We start from the raw sequence: 24324 nt of genomic DNA, 5'->3' as shown, positions 1-24324 counted from the left end.
ACAAACCTCCAGAAGATGTGGAGCAGTCTCTACATTGTGCAGCTGAAGTCAGCTGTGCACTACCCTCACATGCAGCTGTCCACCAAGCCTGGCAGTCTTGGACTGAGCACCAGCCATGATAACATGCAGGCCAATGATCTACCACTGAGTCACAGAAAAAATGGCCATGGAATAATTGGCTGGGCCAAGGTTATTTGGCCATCTCTAGAACTGATTGAATAGCGCAAAGAAACCTCCCTAAATTGGGAATCTTTTAGTCAACAAAACATGCTACATTTCAAATAAATAACAGACGATTCACATTCACAACAAGCCAGACTCCCTCCAGATGGGTGATGCTTCTAATTAGTTATATCAGTTCTAGCACTGGGTCATCACACAACAGCCCTGCTTAACTCGTTGTATTTTAAGGGGCTTTTAGACTAAGATTGCAGGTACAGAGAGCCTTGGATTGGCTCTATTTCCAACCTGTGGAATAAACTCACCTGCATTCATCTGGGTGGGCAATCACAAATCTTGAAGGACATCTGTTCTAGTATTAATGAGAAGAGTCAGGCAGCATTCCTTTGTTTACTTTATTGCCCCAGGAATCAGGAGTCCATGAATTGCAAATCACACCTGGTTCTCTGGAGGGGGGTAGAGTGGATGCTCTAAAACCAGGGTGAAACCCATTTAACAACTCAGTTACAAAGGCATTAAATGGTGTTAAATGAGAGTGGTGTGGAAGACAGTGTATTTCTGTGCCAAGCAATGTAAGGCCTGTGTTTCCTGTATATGCTTGGATCAGAACTGTGCAACCTTCCTTGGAAAGCTCCCACTTTGCTAGCTGACAGCGCACAAGTTCTCCGCATTGCAACTCCCCTACGAATGGGCCTCAGAGCTTGAGGCTGTCCCTGCTGCTCTGTGGGAGAGGCGGCTGGAGGGGAGGAGAGAATGTGGAGACGCTTCCCATCAACTCAGGTGTCTTAGGGTTGAAACAAAAGCAAGAGAAAGATGCAGAATCGCCCCTGCTGTGGCCAGGGGCCTGCACTGCTGACTCTATTGAATCCTGTTCTGGCATGCATAGCAGCAGGTGTCCCCACCGGGAGGACATTTAGCCAAAATCCTCCCCCCAGGACCCAAGTGGGCAATGGGGGAGTGAGGAGGAATTCTCCCTCTAACTCCACATCTCTCACCCTAGCATAAAGGCTGCAGCAGCCTTTGTGATCCTAGCATCCTCCTCCACCGTCAGCCCGATCTCTGCCCCCACCTTGACAGAACTGGACTCAGGGGGGCAGGCAAAGCCCATTCCTGGCCCTATCGGCCCTTATGCAAGAGGTCTCTCCGCTCCGAAGTGGTGATGACCAGAGCTGCCTTGTTTTAAGGCAGATGAGAGTCACCAACCCTTCAGCCCCCTTTAAAAAGAAAACCTGGCAGCTGATATAGTGTAACTTCCCTATAGGGCTCAGCTGAGCCCCACCGAAATCAATGCAGGTTTGACTGCACTGGCAGAAGGACTGGGGCCATCTCTTCCATCATCTCCCGTCCACATACAGCAAACAATCCCAGCAGGACTCAGAAGACTTCAGTTCTGTCCTTGACTCTGCTACCAACATGGCCGCATGACATAGGGCAAAGCCACGTTAGGGGTCAAGCCCGCCACGTCCTGTGCGCCACCTCTAAAGGTATTGCCCACCCTCCCTCCACCTTGACTTCAGGGGGAACTGAGGGCAAGTAGCACTTTTCAGGATCAGGCCCTTGACTTCCCTGTATGTTAGCGCCTCTGTCTAGTAAATGGGGTATGTCTGCATGGGTGGGGGCAAGGATGATAGCAATCTGCTGCTGTTCCAGGCCAGGAGTAAATCCCTCCAGGAGCAAGGGGAGACATTGTGATTTGCAGAGACATCTCCGAGTCGGAAGGTACATCTGCCCTTCCAGCGGGAGGTGCACACTGCAGCGCTGGAAGACATACTGGCCTCAGCTCTGCCCACGCTAACGTGCTATAAATAGTGTCACCCTGGTGTCAAGAGGGGGGAAGTGCCCCGCCTAGGATCTCATCCAAGATGTTAGGTACATGTTTCAGGGCAGCTAGCCCCACCCACTGTGCATGTTGACCCTTAATGCCTCCCCAGGCTCCAGCTGGGCTGATGGAGCTTACGTGCCATCCCTTGCTTACGGCTATTCCTAAAGCAGGGACTCTCACACTTTGTGTAGCGGTGATCTCTTTCACACAGCGAGCCTCGGAGAGCAACACGCGGGGGCTCCCCCGCCTCCTTTGCCCCTACCCCCAGGCGCTCCCCCCACTTCACCCCTGGTGCCTGCACTGTGCCCACTTCATCTCTAACCCCTGCTGCAGCCCCCTCCCTTGCACCCACCTGGGGAAATTGACCTGCATGCAGGAAACGGCTGGTATTGCTGCTTGTTTCTTACTCGATGATTGCTGCTTCTCTGTGCCCCCCGTAGGGGGCGGGGGGAGGGAGCGAGGAGCAATGTCAGGGCTCCCTGCATCCAGGTCACTTTTCCCACCTGGGCTGCATAAGGGGAGGGCAGAAAGCAGTAACTCCTGACGATTGCTTCACAGCCCAGCCGAGGTGGGGAAAGTGACCTGGATGCAGGGAGTCCTGGCCCTCAGAGCCCCTGAGAAGGTGCAGAGGAACATTGGGGGGAGTAAGCAGCATCTGTGTGTCACTGCTTGCCCTCTCCCCCATGTTCTTCCACCAGGAGGAAGCAGGGATGGTCACAGCCCTGTGCCTGGCGGGGCTCAGGACTCACAGCTCGTGACTGCCACATAACTTTGTCGTGACCCTGAGGGGTCGTGACGCCCAGTTTGAGAACCAATGGCCTAAAGGAAGAACATAGGCCTAGGTCAACCCATGCCTCAGTTTCCCCCTCACTACCATGGGGCTGCAGCTGCTTGTTCACCTTGGTAAATAACTTTGTGCTTTGGGAGCACTTCTGTTAGCTGGACATGGAGCACGACGTGATCGAGACCACCAGTGGAAGCTTGCCCCTGCAGCAAGAGACCTGCACAAGAAAGTTGGGGGAGAAAGAAAGGGGGGAAAAATGAAGCAATGAGATGTTTAAGGGGATTTTTTTTTTTTTTTTTAAAGCCAGAACTTCATAAAGTTGGATTCAGTGGGTGGAAGTTTTAACTCCTGTCGAACTGAAATTAAAAACAAAAATTGCTTTCAATCACCAGCATGCAGGGGTCAGCACACCGCTCCATGCTGTCTCTGCTCAAGAGCCACTCTGTTCCATTAACATTCCACCAAGCAATTAAATGTAGTATTATCTTATTTATTTTGGCTTGCCTCCTTGCCAGTTCCCCGCTGTAAATTAAATGATTGCTAAGTTAGATTAACAGAAAGCATATGTGGAAATTACCTTTTAATTTCTTAATTACATTGCACTCACCTACAGCTCAACCTGCCTGTATGAGGCTAGTGTGCTGTTAATTTCCATTGATGTATTATCTGCATTCTTATAAATTAGGATCCTATGAAAGAGGAAGCATGTAAAGAATTCATTGTTCCTACTTCCACCCATATTGTGGGACATGGAGGGGGCCTATTTTTATCTTTGTGAGCCGCAGGGATGCATATACGATTGGGATATTCAAATGAGCCGAAGAGAGTTGGGCACCTAAATCCCAATAGACTTCAATAGGAGTTGGGCACTAATTAGGCTTCTTTAATAATCCTGTTCATGCCACAGCTAGAATGGGGACTTGTGTATACTGCAATCTCAGTGAGGTTAAGGGATAACAACCCTAGAAAAACTCCTCTTGTTTTGAATGAGCACTTCGGTGGTGAAATAAACCATGAGGTGTTTGACCAGAAAAAGGTCTCAGACCAGTTTGTGGCTAGAAAAGAGACAGGAATGGGATGATGCCCGGTCAAGGAGCACACGCATGTGTGCACACACAGTCTGTGCAACCACTAAGATTTGGCTTCTGTAACTAGAAATGTAGCACTGCAGGCATCTGCTGCCGTATTGCCAGGAGGACCTAATGCAGGATGTTACGGTTGTGCTGCACACTTTGCTCTCTCTGAGACTTTACTTCTGTTCTTTCTTATTTAGTCATTTCCCTTAGCCTGGAACGTAACTCATTCAGGCTGAAATTATACAGTTGCTACATGTGGCTGGAGAAGCAGAAAGATTGTAGGCTGAACTAGATCAACTTGGCATTTTCAAACGGGCTGCAAAGATGTACGTGTCACAGAAGATGGCTGGGGCTAAGATGACGGCTTTTGGAACGGTCTGCGTGAGCATCGCCAAGCTCTCCTTCCTGCTAGGTGTGATATATTAGGTGGCAGGTCCATACTCCGCAGTTGATCACTATTGTAGTCTGGATTGACAGAACCTAACACCACCATGATTTTGCAGAAGAAATATAACAAAAGTATTTTCTGTTGGCTCTTGGTTCCAATGTTAAGTAATTACCACAGCACAGATGTTCCAGCGATGTGACTCAGTTTGCGTGTCCAGGCTCCCATTTTACAACATTAGCACTGATCTCACAATTTTTACTCCCACGAGCAATTCCAGTGCCATGAATGACACTAACTGCACGAGGAAGAAGAGCTGCTTGCCAGATCACATCCCTTTCTCGTATTCTTGCCCAACCCTATAAGGAAATCATGGGATTATTTTAGTGGCATGAGTCAAAGTATTTTTTTGTTTAACCCACCCTCACCTCATAAAATAGGAATGCAAGACTGAAATTTCATAGGTCTATCCATGCTCAATGCCTCTACAGTATGGCTGCATTTGATCCACACCAGATTATACAAAACTCCTCATTCTCTAGAAGGGGGTCACGTTCCCTGACATCTATTAATGATTCTGAAGCTTCCCTCGATTATCTGAAACCATGCTTATTCCAACTTATTCAGTGTCCCCTGTGACATTTGGTTAATTGAGGTTGTTCTATATTATTATTATTATTTTTCAATTGTGGTAATTATTGTACATTAAGCCATTAGCATTCATTACTCCTACAGTGTGTAATTAGAACAATGGTGGATGGATTGTTACTGACTCTAATGAAGTTTTTATAATTGTAATTTATTGTCATCAAATTACCTTTCTTAAAAATGAATCCTAATATTAGACCTTTAGTTCTGGGGAAGGGGTGGTAATTATTTCTAATTGATGTTCCTTGTTTGCGCTCTCATGTGGGAACACGCTGCTCCAATCCCATTCCACGTCTTGGCAAAGAAGTTAACCAAGAGTAGCAAAGGCACTCCTGCAATGAGACAATTCATCATTTGCATCCTGCTGCCCTTTCATCTTCCTCATTCCCAGCCCTTCTTTTATTCCCCTGAATGCGAGACGCGTGAAAGAGCCATGAGCCAACACATCTTTCTGGGGCTGTGAAGGAGAAGCTGTGGCAGAAGCTAGTGGGGCCAATTTGCTGCTAAGTCAAAGATAAATTTTAGGCTGGATCTTCAGTTGCACCAAAGTCCTGCTCAGCACAGCTGAGCATGGGATGAAGAGGAGAATGGTTTTATGTCAGTTTTCCACCTTGCTTGATTCTGGGACCACTGGGGATTGAAAGGACCTCCACTCTAACTTAGAACAGCCCAAGAGTAGAGTGAATTATTGTGTGCACCCTCCTGCCCCTGGCTTGTCCCCTCCCTACCTCTCCATGCCTCCAACTTGCCACCTGTACCAGGGGAATCCTTAGCTGCTTCTGATTTCCTTTTCTCGTAGCATCTAGCAGCCCGAGTCATGGATCTGGACCCCATTGTGCTAGGTGATGTACATTTTTATCCTGCCTCCCACCCCCCAAGGTCTCCCATCCACGTTTGTTCAATGCTTAGCTAAAGACAGACGGCCCAGAGGCAACCTATTTCCACCAATCCCTTGAAGCAGGTTTCTCTCTGTAGATAGATACGTCCGTTTGAAAGCTCGCCAGCACCCAGGCAGGGCTTGCTTATCAGGCACCGATTTAGCATCCATTCCCCTGCTCCCATCTCCTTTATGTTTCCTTAGCACAGCTCACCTCCTGAGGCACTGGCCATGGTGCTGAATGGCAGCATGGCAATAACCACCCAATCCCTTGCGGTAACTTTCAGGTGGTGATAATAAAACTCCAGGTCTAATACTTTTCTCAGCTGTCCAGCCATTGCTGGTGCCTGGTCAGATCATGGTGCCATGTAACGTTTGATGGGTTCCTCATGACAGCTCCATCCCTCATGCCAGCTTTGGGCAGCCATGTCCTGCCTCACCCATCTGTGTATTTCGAATGCATGGTGGTATCCACACAGTACTTGGAGACAGCCCCCATTGAGTTCAGGTCTATCTGATTATGGTTCTTAAATCACAGCTGTTACCAGTGCAGGGGAGTCCATGTGAAATTTGCTATTCTGGTCAACAGGAGCAAGACCGGATTTGAAATACAGGGAATAAAAATCATTTGCAGAATGGTTGCGAACTTGCTAGGTGACCACACAGGGGCTCAGGCACCTAAATACCTTTTGAAGGTCTGGTCCAAACTTCCATTGATTTGTGTGAGACAAGGTAGGTGCGGGAATATCTTTCTTTAGACTAACTTCTGTTTGTAAGGGAGACATGTTTTGCTTAAGTTTGTCTCTCTCACCCACAGAAGTTGGTCTAATAAAAGATATTCCCTCACCCACCTTGTCTGTCTAATATCCTGGGACCAGCAGAGCTACAGCATCACTGCACACATTGATTTGAGTGGGAGTTAGGTGCTCTTTTACTTGGAAGATCTGAGTCTTAGTGAGCATAGTCAGTCAATGGCTTCAGAGATGGTACTGTGTAAAATCTTGGGTAGGGTGTCTATGGAGGTAGTTTGGAGGGGAAGCTTGTTAAACAAGTTAGCCTCGTCTGTAATTCCAGTTAAATGATGAGAACGGAAGGAAGTGTGGATTTTTAATTATTATTTCTAGGATTATATGAATTAAAAATAAATAGTGCCATTTGCTCACAGCAGGAAGCAGAGTCTTACCTTAACTGCCTCTGTTTGAGTCAATTTAGGCTCAATTATCCCTCTTTCTTAGGCATATACACCTCAATTACAACTATCTGTTTGAAGCGGGCACAATAACCCCCTGGAGTTCTGCAGAGAACCGGCAGAATATAGCTGCTCTCCTGCTCTGCTTAGAGGAGGGGTGTCCAACTCCTTTCCTACAGTGGTGCTGCTCCACTATCCTGCCCCACGGCCGAGGCCACATACAGCCAGAGTTACTCAACTAGAACTAGCTAAAGATAAGCCATGTTGGTGATCACTTATCTTTATTTTAGACTTTAATGACTGTTATGGGTGTTCCCTATACCTGGCATCTCTTAGGGCACTGAAGGGTGTGTAAGAGTGCTTTCTCCTTACTCAGACACGTACCAGCTACTGCTCCTTCAGTGCCTCTTAAACCTGACCCACCGGTTCTGCACTTGTACGCCAGGTTTCACTGGATTGCTGCTCTGGAGTCTGGACTATGGGGGTGTGATGTGTAGGGTGCACCAAGGTGTTGTGCCTTCGATCTGCCAGGCAGACCCTGGTGGCACACACTAAAATGTGCCTTAGTGCGCATGGATGTTGTCCTCTTTCAAAAAAAGGACTACATCCACGCGCACTAGAAGGGTCTGCATGGGGAAGTTAGAGCGCAAGACTCTGGTGTGCTCTACAAATCAAGTCCCTGTAGTGGGGACTCTGCGGTCATGTGGGCAAACTCAAAGCCTCATGGGAAGTTGGATGGCTGTGTCACACTGTTCCACTGGCCAGATGTTTGACACGCCTGCCTCAGAGGAGGCAACATGCACTTTCTGTGTGTGGCCAGCCCTGGTCCCTCTTCAGAGAGAAGGCAGCAGTAGTCCTGAGTTGCTAATGTGTTTGGTCCCTGTGTGTGAGGGTGTAAGGGAGGCTTTATGAATGGAGACTCCATCAGAACTCTGCTCCCCTGTGCATCCATGCAGGAGCATGATCAGTCTCCCCCCAGACTAGACAGAGCCTCTATCTGGCCCAGGAGGTCAGGTACATTCACAGCCCTACAAATGAGGGCAAAGCTCTACCTTTTAACCCTCCCCTTTGCACTGGTAGAAATGATGGCACAAAGCACAAATAAGTGGAGAATCAAGTCCTTAGAATTACCCTCTTTGGCTCTGGCACTCAACGGGCTGAAGAGTCAACTTCCACCCTATGTTCTTCCTGCCAAGCATGTTTTTTGGGGGGCAGGTGCCTATCTGTAGTGCCTGCCAGAACTTGGCCCCATATATCTCACTCATCCACCTCTTGACAAAGCCCTGTATGGGATGATTTAGCTGAGGTTAGTCCTGCTTTCAGCAGAGGGTTGGACTAGATGACCTCCTGAGGTCCCTTCCAACTCTAATATTCTATGAAATGCAGCTGACTCTGGGGAAACACCCCAGCTGACTAACTGCAGAACACAACAGTCTACTGGCTAGCTCAGGGAAGGAAGTAAAGAAGAATACTGAAGGACTCCCACTGGCCAGAGTGCCAAACAAGCCCTAACTGAGCAACCCTGCTGCAGTACAAATTTCACCAGCATCTGCTTTGTAGTGATTGAGCTCCTTGAGTCTATCTACCTTAATAACCTTCTCTTTAAGGGGTGATTTGATTACATTCTATAAGGTATCTACATACAAAACAAATAGTTAATAATGAGCTCTGAAAGAAACTACATTGAGAGGGGGGAAAAGGGGAGGATTTATTTGCTTTCTGTGCCCAATTCCCCTCCTGTTCAGGATAGCAGCCCTATTCATGCATTGTGGCTCAATGACTAGGATTCAAGTCCTGGGTTCTGTTCCCAGTTGTGTCGCTGGCCTTCTGGTTGAACGTGGGGAAGTTACATCCCCTTCTGTGCCTCAATTTCCCCTCCCATCCTTTCAATTGTAAGCTCTTCAGGGAAGGGACTGCCTCACACTATGTGTACAGTGCCTAGCACTGTGGGGTTTAGATCGCAGTTGGGGGGGGGGGGGGTGAAGTCACTTCCTGTAATGCACCTAACTCTTAGCACTTTTCATCCACTGATCAAAACCAGAAGGTGGGAGAGTTTCACTATGCCTCTTTCAGGGAGGGGGGCAAATGGAGGTAAAGAGGGGAAGTGATTCATGTGTCCCAGCCACCATCTCAGCAGCGATGGAGCTGGGGGATCTCCAGCACTAAAAGCATGAGCTACTGCCGCCCAGGCTCCCTAGCTGGGGCTGTACAGCTGCATCCTCTGCAACTCAGGCACAGACCTGGAACGGCTACGCCCCGGAGGGTTACACACACCACAAATCAGTGATGGAGGCAGGAGCAGAATCTGTGGACAGCACCTGGCACAACAGGGTGCTGGTCCAGGACTAGGACTCCTAGCAGCTACTGCAATACCAAACAAAAGAGAAGCTGGGTCTGCTGGTTCCCAGTCCGGTGGCCTACCCATCTCCCCAGGCTGCCTTCTTGCAGCACGGTCCCCATCTAGCAGGAAGAGGGTCATGTCGACACGCCAGCCCCTACTGTAGTCAAGTAGAGGTTTGGGGAGGGGTCTCATCACAGCACAATGTCATCTCGTCCCTATCTAGCCCCCTCCACCAGGAGCACCCGAGGGTTGCTTTGAAGCCTGATTCAAAGGCCCTCCCCTTGGCAACGTGGACTGCAGCAGAAAATGATCCACGTCCCCTTCTCCGAAGCAAAACAAACACCCCCCCCCCCCCCCCGCCCCTCCCAGCCTTGAAAGCAGGCACAGGCAACCCCCACCCTTCACACACTCCCCTGGCCCGTGCACAAAGGCGGCCAACTGGAAGGCGGCGCAGGGCTGGGCGCAGCGCTGATTAGATCGCTGTCACGGGGGACCACGGAGGTTAATTGCCATTCTCTTTGTGTGTCACTCGGAGGGGAGACCCATTGCAGCTCAGTAGCAACAAAGTGTTGCCTGGTTTCCGTCAGTGGGGGCAGGGACACAAGGTGCAGTGGAGTGGGGGTTTGGGGGGGGGGGGGTTTGGGGGGGGGGGTGGATTGTGCCTGGACTTTGAGCGTAGCTGTGTCTTGTCTGGTCCAGCAAAAGAGAAGTGCTTAACAAGTATTAAGAGACACAAATAATTCTCCTTTTCTCCCCTCGCCCATTCTTTTCTCTCTCTTTGCTTGTAAATCCTGCTTATTGCATCTGAATAGCAGAATGGTTTCACACCGGACCTTTAATCAGGCCTCTGGTAGCCCCTGGAGGGACAAAGTGGCTGAGGATTACCTTTTATTTTCCTTTTTTTTTTAGCTCCCCCACCCCCCAGCACTTACCCCCTTCCCTCATGTTTTCTTGCTCTACATTTGTTCCTGAAGTAGTAAGGAGCAAAGGCTTAAAGGGAGGGAGGGTGGGTTTTTTTTCTCCCCTACAAACTTAAGGAGATCTAGGCCTATTCAGGCCAACTTGTCCATAGGCTGGCTGCTTTTGTTCGGCTGCCATTCTTCAGCTGATTTCTTCTCTCTAGTCAAAGCACTTTAATTCCCTTTTTAGATACGGAGAATCCGTCCACTCCCTCTTCCCCCCTCCCATCCACTGCCCCACACACCCTCTTTCACTTTCTCAGACTCTTTATCCAGTGTCCTCCTAACCACCAACAAAGCATCAAGATCATCTCAAAGTATTTCTTTCAGAGAAAGAGAACAAGAGAGAAGCCAGGGGGAGATGGAGATGGTGTGTGCACGCACGCCGCTCCCCTTTACGAACGCTTCCAGGTATAAAATACATTGCAAGGCGCTTTGTGTCATTCTTCCGAGTGAGCGGGGTGGGGGCGGTTTAAAGGGTCTAAGTGGCAGGTATTGATGGTTTAAGGATACATAAGGCTCTCTCAGCGCCATCAAATACCTGCCACTTAGAGACCCTTTAAACCTACCTTCCTCATTGGGCAGAATGATACAAAGCCTTGGATTGTATTTTATACCTGGAGCCAAGGGCCAGCAGGTGGAACTTTTGGCTTCGTCGAGCCATTTGTGCTCAAGGGAGAACTTGAAATCCGAAGCAACAGGAAGATATTAGTAAAGGGGAACTGGGTGTGTGAACACACGTATGTCACTAGACCCCAGGGCAAATTCAGACCTGGGGTAAAGCAAATGCGGCTCTGTTGAGGTTTGTGTTAGCCCAAGTTCGTTTACCTTGGCCTGGCCTGGTGTCTAATTTTGGACCAAATTGCTCTTCCGCAGCCGATTAGCATGTTGGTTCTGAAGAGCACCTAAATCTTTGGATGTTTAGCCCAACAACTTGGTGCATGAGCACAGACTTAGCCGAAAGAGGGTCACTTCCCACCTATGTCCGGTGTGCCCCGAGAACAGCTTCTCTCAGGGGATTTTGACACTAACAAGCAATGGTAGGTGAGAAGGATCGGTGACTGCACATTTGGAGCCTCAGACATCAGCGTGAGATGGAGTGGGGGGGGAGGGGGGAAGAGGAGGAGAGGGCTGAGTTCCAGGACTGTCCTGGCTCCATCTAAGCTGGTTCATTCCATCCATGCTAGTAAGTTCCCTGGAGAATCCTCCATCTGAGGGTCTTCACCTGCTCTTTGCTCAGGCACATTCCAATGAAGTCAGTGAGAATCAGTCTGACTAAGGACTGGGGAAAAAAAAACTATGAGCCAATGGGAGTTAGAGTCTCAGGATTTGCTCCATTGACCTTAACCCAAGTTTTGCCTGAGTGAGCACCTCCGAACAAGTCTCTTGGAGCTTCAGCTTGGCCTAGTTAAGTCTGGAGAAGCATCGAGGCTTTGTGAGCCTCCCTCATCCACGGATCAGGCTGCAGGTCTCATGGAAAACAGGCTCTCCAATCCTGGCTCAGAAAAAGCCTGTTCTTGCAGCTTGCCTTAAAGGGCAATTTGCCATGGCCACTTCCAGATCCAGCAGAAACCTGGAGGCTCAGGGCTGAGCCGAAAGGAAAAGAAAAACAAAGAAGTTACCCAAATATCCCTGAGCTCAGCGATGGTGGCTCTGCTGTGATTGGTGCTTTTTCCATCCAAAGAGCATTGTCCATCGCGAACAGAAACGTGCACTACCTGGCATCTTTTGGCTGCTTCTCTCGTTGCAGGTTGACGCCTTCAATTCAGCTCCCTAAAGCTCTCAGAGAGGAGGTCTCTGCCTACCCACCATCATCTATAAATAGAAGGGCGGCCTGCAGGAAGGAACAGTGCTAACGGGCATGCACAAAGCATATGTGCTGGGTCACCACCAAAAAACAAAATCCAGTCAAATTGTAAACAGCTGCTGGCAATTTTCACAAAAATCACTAAGCAGAGAAATGGCAACTCAGTCCGTAGCCATCCGTAGTGAAAGCTAACCTCCTTCCTGCCTCTCCAGCAGGCGGTTGGACCTTTTGGAGGGTGTGGTGGTGAGAAAGCAGCTTTATGGTTAAGGAAAAAAAATCAGGGAAGATAGGGCAGTGTAATTTAGTGGTGTGAGCACAGGGCTGGGAGCCAGGTATTCCGGAGCTCTAATCCCAGTTCCAACACAGCTTTATTGCACGACTGAGGAAGATGCGTGGGGCAAGATTTTAAAGTGTACAGCACCCACTATGTGAGCCAAATTTTCAGCTCAGCACCAATTGGCCACTTAAATGAGGGCCACAGGTGCAAAAGTGGTCAGCTCCCATTGGAAGGCCTCTGGTCAGAGTTTCCAAAGCACTCAGCACAGGAGGTGCTCAGCTTTTTGAAGAGCTAGCCTCCTGGGACGCCTTTTCCTTATCTGTAAGAGGATAGCTATTTAACCTACCATTACTATATTTTCCTAACTAAGAAGTGCAGCCTCCAGGTTGCCCAGATTTGGTTCACCATGTCACTTTTCATTTGTGCCTATTCACACAGTTGGGTATTTGTCAAAATGCTCACGCATCCCTGAAGTTCCACAAGTTTTAGCACAAATGCTTCACCTGGACTGGAAACGTGGACCAGGAAGTGCCTTATTTGCTCATTGTTCTCTTGTTTCAGTAATCTGACCAGAAACACCACTCTCACCATGCGGCATGAACAAAGACTAGACGTAGGGCATAGTTTGCCAGCCACCCCCTGTCAGAACACGGTTTGTCCAAACTATGACAAATGATCCAAATAAGTTTTAGAAAGAAAAATATTAGGGCCAGTTGATGCATGATTTGGGCAGAGTCTCCTTGGAGCTATGGGACTCTGCAAGGTTGCATTTGACCAACACCACTGACTGAATTGTGGGATCAGGGCCCAGGTTTCTAACTGATCCTGTTCTCACTTACATTCATGTAAATCAGGATTAATTGACCAGAGGTCAGTGGAGCGACACTAGCGTGAGTGAGAGGACAATCTGATTAGTTACCTGCAGCAGATAGTGTAACCAGCCCTCTTAATACAAGGGACCACTCCAGATTCCTTGTCCATGCCCAAAGAAAAGCAAATCAAAATAGCAGTCTGATCCGTGCCAACGATGCTAGAATTTTCAATTCCTTGCTCCTCTATTAATCTCAGATATTAGTAGCATAGCTAAGGGCTCTGGACCAGATCCCCAGGGGCTGGTGTAAATTAGCAGAGGTCCAGGGACTCAGTCTCCTCCACTGGTGTAAATCAGCAGAGGTCCACTATCTGGAGAATGGCTAATTTGTTTCTAATCCCCCTCCCACCAGGCTTGCAAGTCCTGGGGGAGCCTGCAGCATGAATCCTTCTCAGAGCCCTGAAAACCCAGGCATGACTGCCACAGAAAGCCGTGATGCTGCTGACACAGGCATGGGGATGCCGCTTTTACAGATGGCTGGATTTCTCCTGCAGCCACCATGGTGCCATTGGATTAAGCCGCAGGCCAAACACACGAGCAGTTTAATAATGAATGATGCAGGCGACGGCAGCGACTTGTAATTCACGCAGTGGCGTGTACAGCACAGCTGCTGTGGAAGCACCCTGCCTTCGAAGGGTGAATGAGCATTAAGACTGTTCCAGAAAGCCAGCCCAGCAGTTGGAGACGTTCTATGAAGAGAGGCTGAAACTTGGCCCGATCATTTTGCAGCCGTTATCGGTAGCATGAACAGGTTTGGAATGGAGGGTGAACTGGCGTGGCAGGGAATGCCATGGGTCAGGACTGAGGGGCACCAGCAGGGCAGGAGAGGTGCCCAGGGAGTGCCATGGAAGTAGTGGCAAAGCAGTGTGAGGATTTGGGATCGAAGACAGCTCGGAATTTCAGCAGGAGTTTCCAGCTAAGTCTCATCTGCTCCTGTTTCAAAGTCCAGGTCAGGAATGTGGAGGGGACGTCCCCAGGTCACTACCAACTTTACCCTCTTGGCCCACGGTCACTGCTCCACACTGGTGGAGTCAGACACTGACTATAGATCATCACCAGAGTGACCTCCAGACAAATGGCTGCAGCAGCCAAGTACAGAACCGTAGGGGATCCGGGGCCAGTTTCCCCACACGTAGCCGTTTTAGAAATCAAGGGTCAAATTATCTTGTGGTGTAAATTGGTGCCGCTCCATTAAAGTCAGTGGAGCTATGTCAGTTTACACCAGCTGAGGATCTGCCCCTTAATTGCTGCCTTGCAACAATAAATATTGCTACCTCTGCTGCAACTGTCGTACATTTGAGCTGGGAGATTCCACATGCATCTGAAGGAAGCTTCACAGCAGCCCTCCCCCCCTCCACAAAGGCAGGCATTAACAACTCGGTTTTTACTGAGGGTGAAATTGAGGCAGAGAGATTCTTGCCCAAGGTCACGTTGCTCCAATGGTAAAACCCAAGAATGCTTATTTCCAGGCCTCTGGTGCTAACCACTAGACAACACTGTCTGTCCCTGAGCATTGAGGTTTAGTGCTCTCTGCAGGAAGTGGCATTCTTCCCTGTTCCCTTCCCCCAGATCCTCCTCCTGCAGGAATTTTGTCCCTCCTCATCTTGGGATGCCTTGCCCAATTGCCTCTCTTTGGAGTACAAAGGGGGGGGGGGAGAGAAGGGAAGAAGGATGGGTGGAGAGGGATATTTGCCAGCAAATAAAAGACTGTTTAAATACTGTTCCACAGCCTATCCCCACCCGGCTGTGTTTGCTCAGCAAACAGCACTAATTCATCAGCTTCCCTTGGTTTGATTCAGTCTGCAAAAGCAAACCTTGTCTTCTACATCCCCTATGACTCCCCCTCCCTCTGCACCCAGCCTTGTCACTCACGTCTACCTCACTTCTGACCCTCCTGTTCTTCCTAGGAGGACCAGATGTCCCGATATTACAGGGACTCTCCTGGTAGTAGGGGCTTGTCTTATATATCCAACTATACCCCGCATTCTCTAAAATACAAGTGTCCTGATTTTTCACACTTGCTATCTGGTCACCCTAGTTCTTACCCCACTCCTGAGGCAAAGGCTGGAGTCCCCCAGCTCTGGAAGACAGTGATAGCAATCATTAAAAACTAAATGAGAGGGTCATGGTGGGTGACTGATATGTTCAAGACCCTGGGGTATCCCCCCTTCACTGTGGTTTTACTGTGTCATCAGCCCACAAAAGGAGGAAGGGGTTTAGAGTCTTCGGTTTTGCAGTGTTTTTCTCAGATGTTGGGAATACTTGGCAACAGTCACAGGCCTGCTGATACCCCTGCCCCCCCCCCCCAATCAAGGCCCCCAGATGGTCATGCTACCCATGAAGTTATGATGGGGGGCACTAATACAGTCAATGGGTGGGATAGACCCTGAAAGAACAAGTGGTGGTGGGAGGCGAGTGTCCTGCAAACTGGTTCGGAGACCTTCACGCTAAAGAGAAGAGATTGCAGGAGGCAAGTGGGGTGAGGGGGGCAGCAAAGCCCTTGGCTTTTACTAAGGTGTTGCCCCTAACCTCTTCCTGTCCACACACGTAGCCTCACACCCGATTGTGGTGTTGCTTTCAACCCAGATTAGCTAGCCTGCAGTGGGGGTGGGCTAGAGCCCAGGTGCTGCTTTCACTTGGGCTGGTAACCCACCCACTTTGCAGTGAGGTCTCAGGCTAAATCTCTCAAACACTGATAGTCCTCCAATGCCTTCCTACAACCCTCCCCGCCCCCAGATGCCCAGAAGGACAGACAAGTTCTCCCACAAATGCATTGGGAAAGATTCAGAGTGACTCGGTTCACTGCAGCGCAAAACACATTGGGATGTTCCCTGCTGAGAAGTCCTAGCGACACCCACAAGGGAGCACAGCACCAGTGAGGACACAATCATTCCGGGTGTGTTATTTTCATTCTGGACACGGAAACGTGAAGTGATTTGCTGATGATCACAGGTTGGAATGAGTCAGTGGCACAGCCAGGATTAGAATTTAGGGCTGCCTGACTCCCCCCAACCCTGTGTTCAGACTAGGGGCACTTTCCTTCCTGGATGGGGGCTGTATATTTCCCTAGGAAATGGATTTCCTTGGTCTTCTCCAAAAGCCATATAACCATTATGTGACCTACCACCCAAGCCACAGGCTTGTCCTCTGCAGACTACCATAACTTGTATGACAGAGCCCCTTTCCAGAGCCATCTGCAGAGCCACTCAGCTTCTAGCCCCTCCCAATCCGCATCTTCGGAGGTAAGCCTCTGTAGGCCGTAGCTAGGCGAGCCAGGTGCCCAAGATGTCCCTGCATGACTACAACGCAGGGCCAACTCCAGAGGTCCTTTTTCAGTTTTTACTCCGTCCTTGTTCTGCCGAATTCCCATGGATTCCAAAAGGCATTTTTGCCCGAGTAAGGACTGAGTTAAAACCAAAGACTTCAGATTCTGCCCCGTGGAAGTTGCACAAAGGTTCAGAAATGCGGTACCAGTCCCCAGCTCATGGATCAAGATGTGGATAGCTGACACTGGGTGGGGGACAGTGGTAGGGGGCAATGCATGATGGCAACCCCTGAGTTGGCAGCTCCACAGGGTGACCTCACTGCATGCCTCAGTCAGAAGGGGTCACTTCAGTGCTTAGACGCCAATGAGCACAGCCATTTAGATGGGGCGAGATGGTAGGAAGTGTAGTGGGGGGGGGGGGGGAGGAAGGAATCTTGGGCAGAACAGAAGGTGTCACAAAGAAACTGAATCTGAATCAAACTGGCTCTCCCTGTAATAACTGACCCAGAACTGGGACCAAACCCAAACGGAACCTTTCCTGAAGTTTGGAGGAATATGGTTATTTTGCTTTGTGACTCTTGATATACTCCTGTCATGAGAGCAGCAGTTCTCAGCCTTTTCCCCTAGCAGGATTTCCCCCCTCACACACACCTCCCGGGAACCCCACTTTCATTGGCCTGGGACCACCTTTCTATTTAGCCATATAGATGGTTGTGTCCCCCTCACTGCTCATGACTGCTACCCACACCGATTGAAAACCCAGATGATAGAGTAAAGAACCCAGGGGATCCCCACCACACACATTTGCACCAGCTTCGGGATGTTGGGATGGGGTGAGGGGAAGGTTGGCATGGGGCAGCCACCCTCTGTGCTTGGACCCTGTGTGACAAGTGTCACCACTCCCAGAGGAAAATACCCCTTTGCCTTCAGAAAGCCAGGCTCAGTGCCTGTGCAGAGGCATATGTTCGTTCCCTCTCCCTGCCTTCCCTTCATTGCGAGTCTTCACAGGAGGCCCATTAAACACTTAGCTGACCTTGGACCTCTGCCTGTGACAGCTGCAGGTGACAGAGAAGGGAGCCGCACGCTTCCATTGGAGAGCGCCTCGGAGAGCTGTCAGAAGGATGCTTTACTGCACTCTCTACCCCCCCCCCCCCTCCTTCCTCCATCCCCAGCTGAACAGAGACCAGGGGACGCAGGGCTGCTACAGATGGGAAGAGACTTAGGCAAAGAATGAGGACCAGGCTGGAATGGTGTGGTGGTGCCAGGAGGGGGGAGGGCAGAGAGCAGCCACATAAGGCCTATGCTATATGGCCTGCCCTTCCAGAAACACCATCCCCTCTTCCTTCCCTCCCCCTCCGCCACCTGCCAGCTCAAACCTGCCTCTTGTTGTTGCATCTGACTGCACTTGTGGATTCCAGCAAGGACAGAGTAACAGCACAGCTGCTCTGGTAGCATCTCCAGGCCCACATGTATTTCCAGAGACAACCCTGGAGGCCAGTGTCTCCATCGTTCCATAGACCAGGTACAATAGAGGGAACAGCTGGGAAAGCTTCTCCCCAGCTGTCCCATCAATGTTTCTCAACCCCACACTGGAAAGACCACCCCAGTGAGAAGAGGATAGCTTCATTTCCCTGGCCAACCCAGGCACTTTCTGGTGCCTCTGGTAAGGCTACAGTAATGCTACTTGGGATGGTGATTTGGCTCTGTACATTAGGAACTGGACTGAGACCTCCTAGATCATTTATTAGGGAATCCCCAAACACTTGGAAGGCAGCAATGTCCGTTATTATAGGGAGGTCTTCTCCACTGCCATGGCCTAAGATCCTATGGAATGATTCTGAGCTGTTGATGTGTGATGGTCCCTTTGATGTCAATCTCATTCTCAGACCCAAGGAGATTTCATATCCTCTTTCTTTCAGGATACCCAGGCTTTCGTCTAACATAGGGAAAAGTTTTGCAATTCTTCCTAGCATCTTGCGGTCCTGATTTCCTCTTTCCATCAGACTCAAGTTCATTCCTTTGCCAGTGTCTGCCCATCTGCTCTATACCCACAGGTTATCTACACCCCAGAGTAATAGAATCACACATATTAAGACCAGAGGAGAGTCCTTCTCCTTGCTAATGCACAATTGATCCTCAAATATTTTGTTGTTCTCTGCCCAATTTCCCCCCTTGCAATCCCAGTGAGGTTCCTGGAGAAAAGACAGTAGAAAAACAACCTGCCTCAACACAAGTTGGATTGAAACCGGTGTCGCAGATGGAAGAAACATCCACAAGACCCAGGAGGGGTGAGAGATATGGGCTGAGAATTGCACTGGAAGGAACTACCGTTGACCCAGCACCAGAGTTAGAGAATTGCAGGCTCACTCCAGAGGCTTTGTTTTGTGAGACTCCACAGGAAAAGATCACTGGAAATGATCTGGAACAGGTCACCCCATTAGATCACTGAATCAAAGAGCTCAAAGGAGAAAGACCAGGAGGCCCTGGTTCATCCCAGCCTCTGTTGAAACTTATTTGATTGATCATATGGGATGGGTTCCTTCCAAAATTAAAGCAAGGAAACCCCACTGCTCTCTGTTGCAAAGCATACTGAGCAGATATAGACACCCACAGATAAGTAAAAGGAAGGAAAAGACAAAAGAGCTCCATCATTGGAGATTTGCATGCAATTGAGCCTTGCGTAAGGCCAGATTTTCAGAAGAGCTCGGCCACCACCATGCAGCCTGAGTACAGAGCTCACTTTAAAAATCTGGCTCCAAGCCATTTGCAACAGAACTGACCCCTTCCAAGCACCCTCTCATGGCCTGGGCTGGTGCTGTGGCACCCTGCCTCAGTTTCCCCTTGCCTTATGGTGCCTCAACAACTCCACACAAGCCAGAGGCATAAACAAAATGCCCCTCATGGGGATCTAGTTTATTAAGTTTTTACACCATTTCTGTTGGCACTTCAGTTCCAGACCCTTCCCCTGGGTCAAGGGCTCACAAAACCTTCCCTCCAAAAGCAGTGCCAGCTTCAGGACAGCTTCTTCCAGCAGGCCCCTTTATAGCCCCCTAATCCAGTTCCCCCCAGATAGGCAACACAGTCTTTCCAACGTCAAATAAACTCAAAGTAAAGACCTCACCTGGCCTCTAGCTAGGCACAGCTCCATCTTCCTGAAGATCTGTCTTTCCCTCTCTCCAGCAGCAGCTGTCCCTTGTCTCCATATGCTCCTTCTTACTCACTGCCATTTCTGCAGCCCCTTGCTCCCCCCTGGGCCTCTTCCTTATGTACCCACAGGCCTGACTGGGTCTGATGACCCACCAATCACATGACTTGGCTCATTCTCCCCACCTGGGGAGCAGAGCGGTTGTGTCACAGGTGGGGCTGCTGGACCCATCACACCTTAAAGGAGCCAGCCCCCCTGTGATGCTATTAAAGAGCATTTAGGCACAGCAACACGGCCTTCGGGCAGAGGGCTGTGTGAAGACGCAGGTGGATGGCTAGCGGACCCGTCCATCCCAAATGTTTCTGCACAGATCACGCTCCATACTGTGGCAAAAAGCTAACACCAGTCTAGGTGTGGGAAGGACCTTCTCAGCTGAGTAGAGATCAGCCTCAAGAGTCAGATATTTGCGTGTATAGGAATCCAAAAGCCAAGATTCTCAGAAGTGGCTAGTGATTTTGGGCACCTCTGTTTTTGGATGTAGAACTCAAGACACCTCAAAGGGGCCTACTTTTCTGAGGGCAGAGGCTCAGCACTTTCTGAAGAACAGCCTTCTTTAAGGCATCTCAACTTGGACACCCCAAAACAGAGGACCGAAAATCTCTAGTTACTTTTAAAATGTTGCCCTGGATTCTTATTTGAATCTCTCGGGTACACAGAGCTGGGGAGGAATTCAGACGTCGCTGATGCAATTTTGCAGTTCTTGGGGGGGGGGGCGTGAACAGAACAGAACTTGCAAATGCAGAAGAACATGGAAATGATAAATCGTGAAGACCAAATGTTGCCTGAGCTTTCTGCTGACAAGGTGCTGGGCATGGGATTTTGTAACATGGATGTCTACGCACTAGGAGGTGGGCTGAGACCCGCCAGTTTATTTCACCCATCAGGCATCAGGTACTAATGGCTTTTTGTTGGGTTTCCTAATAACCATTTTGGAAAGGAAAATTCCCAAATCCAAACCTTGGGGTTTTTTTGCACGAAAGAATGTGAGGGACATTCGGATTGGAAAAGTTCCATTTCCAAACTCGACTCGTAATAACAGGGATGCAAAAACCAAGTATTAAATATACCTGGGCATCCGCACAGCGGAGGGGAGCAGGGCCGTTTAGGCCTACCTGAACCCCCTCACTAATCAATACTCCCTCTGTTACGAAGACCGAGGACACTGCCCTCCCGCAGCACTGGCTGAGCATCAGGGATGACCCGAAGAACGTTTTGGCAATTCCCCGGGCAGCACCAGGGAGGAGTTTCGCTAGTGGAGAAGAAAATGGCACATGGATGCCACCCAGCCGTATATGTCCACAACTCTAAAGCTCAAATGGCCGGGTAGGTCATCAGCTCTTCTCCCTTTACTCTCAAGATACCCCTGTGAGAGCGACCCGGGGAGAAGCTTTACAGATTCCTGCGCTAAACGCTGTTGAGGTCAATGGTCATCTTTCTGTTGAGCTCCCTGAGGCTTGGATCAGGCTCTGGGTGCTTTCCCCAGGATGGGTGAGACGAAGGAGGAACCAAGCTCACTCCTCTCCACCCACTCCAGAGGCAGAGCCGTCTCTCTGCAGCAAACGTCTCCCAGGGATGCAGAGGACAAGAAAAATTCTGGTGCCCATCCCGCTTCCTGGGCCCCTCCTGTCCTCTCTGTATCTTCAGAGAAAACACACCAGCCCTGCAGAAGGGTAATAGGATTCCCTCCCCCCCCACACCTACCTTTCTTTAAATGTATCTCCCTCAGCCATCCGGGGCTGTCCCTGCTGGAAAATTACTCTCACAAAACCTCCCTCAGCAGTAATTACCTAACTGGGGGGAGGGGAGGGGAGCTCTATTTAGAACCCACTTCAGCGCAGGATTAGCTAATTAATTAACGGTTTCACTGACAACTCGAAGGGGAAGAGTGTGTTAAATAGGAATGCTTCGGTGCTTGATTTATGTGATCTGACATCCACGCTCTCTCCGCCATCTCGCCGCCCCCCCTTCCCCTACCAACCCTGCCATGAAAGACCCATTCTCTCGACCTATCTCCTGAGACCCAGGGCGAGCTGCTCCTTACTCAACGGAAGGGCCGCAATGAACTGACAGAAGGCCGGTGCGGGGAAGACAATGACGAGGTAATGAGAATGAGAAGGTTATTAAGTGGCAGATGAAGCCGGTTGCAGAATGGGCTATGGCCCACTGAGCTGTTTGGCTAGCAGGGCCACCCATCTGCCTAGCTTTCCCATGTGCTCACAAAGGCCTTCAGAAGAGAAGGGGGGAAAAAACCGAAACAAACCCACCGTGGGCATGGCTGGTGATTACTGCAGGAGTGGAGTGCAGAGAGGAAAAGACGGAGTCAGGCTTCATCCGAACAAATTGACTAGCATCAGTCTAAATACCCAATGTGTACCCCCTCCACTCTCACCACTGCCTGTGTGTCATTGCCTGGCCCCGGTGTAGGACGGCTGAACTAGTGGTTTGAATGGGCTCAGTTCAGTGTTTCTGGGTTCTGTTCCTGACCTGCAGTGACCCGGCAAGTGGTTTCTCTCCTTTGTGTCTCACGCATGGGGATTCACAAGACGCAGATGCAATGCCCTGCTCTGCTGCAGACTTCTTGGGTGACCTGGGGCAAGTTGCTTTGGGCCTCACTTCCCCATCTGTAAAATGGGGCTAACAGCGCAGCCCTGGCTCATCGAGGCGTTGTGTGGATAAAGACTGGGAAGTGCTCAGATACTCCAGTATTGGGAGCCCTATAAAAACCTCAGCTAAACAAATGGTGGCTGCAGCGGTTTGAAAATTTTCCATCAGTACAGGCTGCTGGCAGAGAATTGGGTTTTTGGTGGCACAATTATTTTTGGTAAAAAAAAAAAACAATGCCCACTTTCCAAGGAAATTTCAGTTTTCATTAAACAAAACCCGAAAAACAGAACACCAAAAAAGTTTTATTTTCAGCCAAAACCCAAAATATTTGGATTCTGAAATGTCACTGCAGTGCCTCATGGGAGTTGTAGTTTGGTGCCTCCTGCTCTTATTCAGTCTCCTCTACGGGCTGGGTTTCCCTGCCAGATTTATAGACTCATAGAAATGTGGGACTGGCAGAGACCTTGAAACGGCATCTAGCCCAGCCCCCTGCATGACCAAGTAATCCTAGAGCATCCCTGACGTGTGTTTATCCAAACTGTTCTTAAAAACCTGCAATGAGAGAGATTCCACAACCTCCACTGGAAGCCGGTGAAGACCCACTCAGTCGATGATCCGGAAGTCGACGCCATAAAACCACCCCTCAAGTGGTGTAGCGCTGCGTCGACGGGAACGCATTTCCCATCGGCACAGCTTGAAGACGCCACGTAGAAGAGGCGTCATGCAGTTGACAGGAGTTACGCAAGCTTCTCAGAGTAGCTTGTGTAACTCCCGTCGACTGCCGCTGAGTTTCCAGGTCAGTGTAAACTTGGCCTTAGCTGCCCTGAGAGTTAGAAAGTTTTTCCTAATATCGAACCTAACTCTCCCTTGCTGCAGATTAAGCCCATTTGTTTCTTGTCCTACCTCTAGTGGACATGGAGAACAACTGATCACTCTCCCCTTTCTAACAACCCTTAACATATGTGAAGACCATCATCAGGTCCCCTCTCAATCTGCCTTTCTCAGGACTAACCATGCCCAGTTCGTTAAGTTTTCCTCATAGGTCAGGTTTTCTAAACCTTTGGTCATTTTTGTTGGTCTCCTCTGGACTTTCTCCAATTTCTCTCCATCTTTCCTAAAGCGTGGTGCCCCGAATTGGACACAGCACTCCACTGAGGCCTCAGCAGTGCTGAGTAGAGTGGGACAATTACAATTACCTCCTGCGTCTTCCATAGGACTCTCCTGTTAATGCACCCCAGAATGATATCTGCCTTTTTCTGCAACGTAATCTCCCATGATGTGCCATGGCCGTGGGACTTCCATGACTCACTGCTTCCTGTCACCCAAACCTGCATTTTCCAACGGCTCGACTGTTCCTTTGTAAAATGCTTGGAGACCCCTGGATGCCTGGCATCATCAACTACTAAGGGGCTATTTGACAATCACAGCCATAGCAAACATGGGTCACCAGACCTGCTGAGATGTGAAAGCTCATACACATTGGGCATATGGGGAGCAAACAGGTATATGGGCTTGAACTGTGCTGAAATCCCCAGGACTAGAGAGCTGCTGATGACAGACAGAGGCAGGGGGGAAAGGGTCAATGTTTTGCTAAATAGCTGGGATGAAGTCCCATAGAAGACAACCAAACTTTACCAGTAAAGTCCTGCCTGGATGTTAAAGATCCCACTGGGGAGTATAATGGTTTGGCTAATGTTCCCCTGCTGTGCTATTGTGCAGGGTGTTTTATGCTGGCTCCCACCCCAGAAAAAGCTGCATTTCAGTGGGGCTGTGTTTGCAAAATGCTTTGGGATGAAATTCAAACAAAGATGTTAAATGCTGGGCACACTTACAGTCTTGGCTGTGGTAGTGCTTCTGCATTATTTGGCTAGCAGTCTGGGACCAGAGAGCTATGCAGCTGTCTGTCTAGATATTTATATGGTCCACATCGCTCCCACGGATCTATGGACGTATCCACACTACTGTGAAGTAGGGAAACTGGAAAATTCATTTCTTTTTCAGGCTATACATCTCATCCCTGGATCAGTTAGGGTA

General features: G+C 49.6%; 1 long non-coding RNA gene across 1 annotated transcript; it reads right to left on the bottom strand.

Annotated features, from left to right (window-relative positions):
* Nucleotides 1-10461: 10461 nt before the first annotated feature.
* LOC137154480 (uncharacterized) lies at nt 10462-19700 on the bottom strand. The gene is made up of 2 exons (XR_010920220.1): nt 19603-19700; nt 10462-11848 (listed from the first exon to the last, which is right to left on the bottom strand). It is a non-coding gene; the product is annotated as an uncharacterized lncRNA (long non-coding RNA).
* Nucleotides 19701-24324: the final 4624 nt, after the last annotated feature.

Source organism: Emydura macquarii, unplaced genomic scaffold, assembly GCF_026122565.2.
Source record: "Emydura macquarii macquarii isolate MOO-44397 ecotype Brisbane River unplaced genomic scaffold, CSIRO-AGI_Emac_v2 contig_1254, whole genome shotgun sequence".
Lineage (NCBI taxonomy): Eukaryota > Metazoa > Chordata > Testudines > Chelidae > Emydura > Emydura macquarii.
This window is presented reverse-complemented; position numbering and strand designations above follow the sequence as displayed.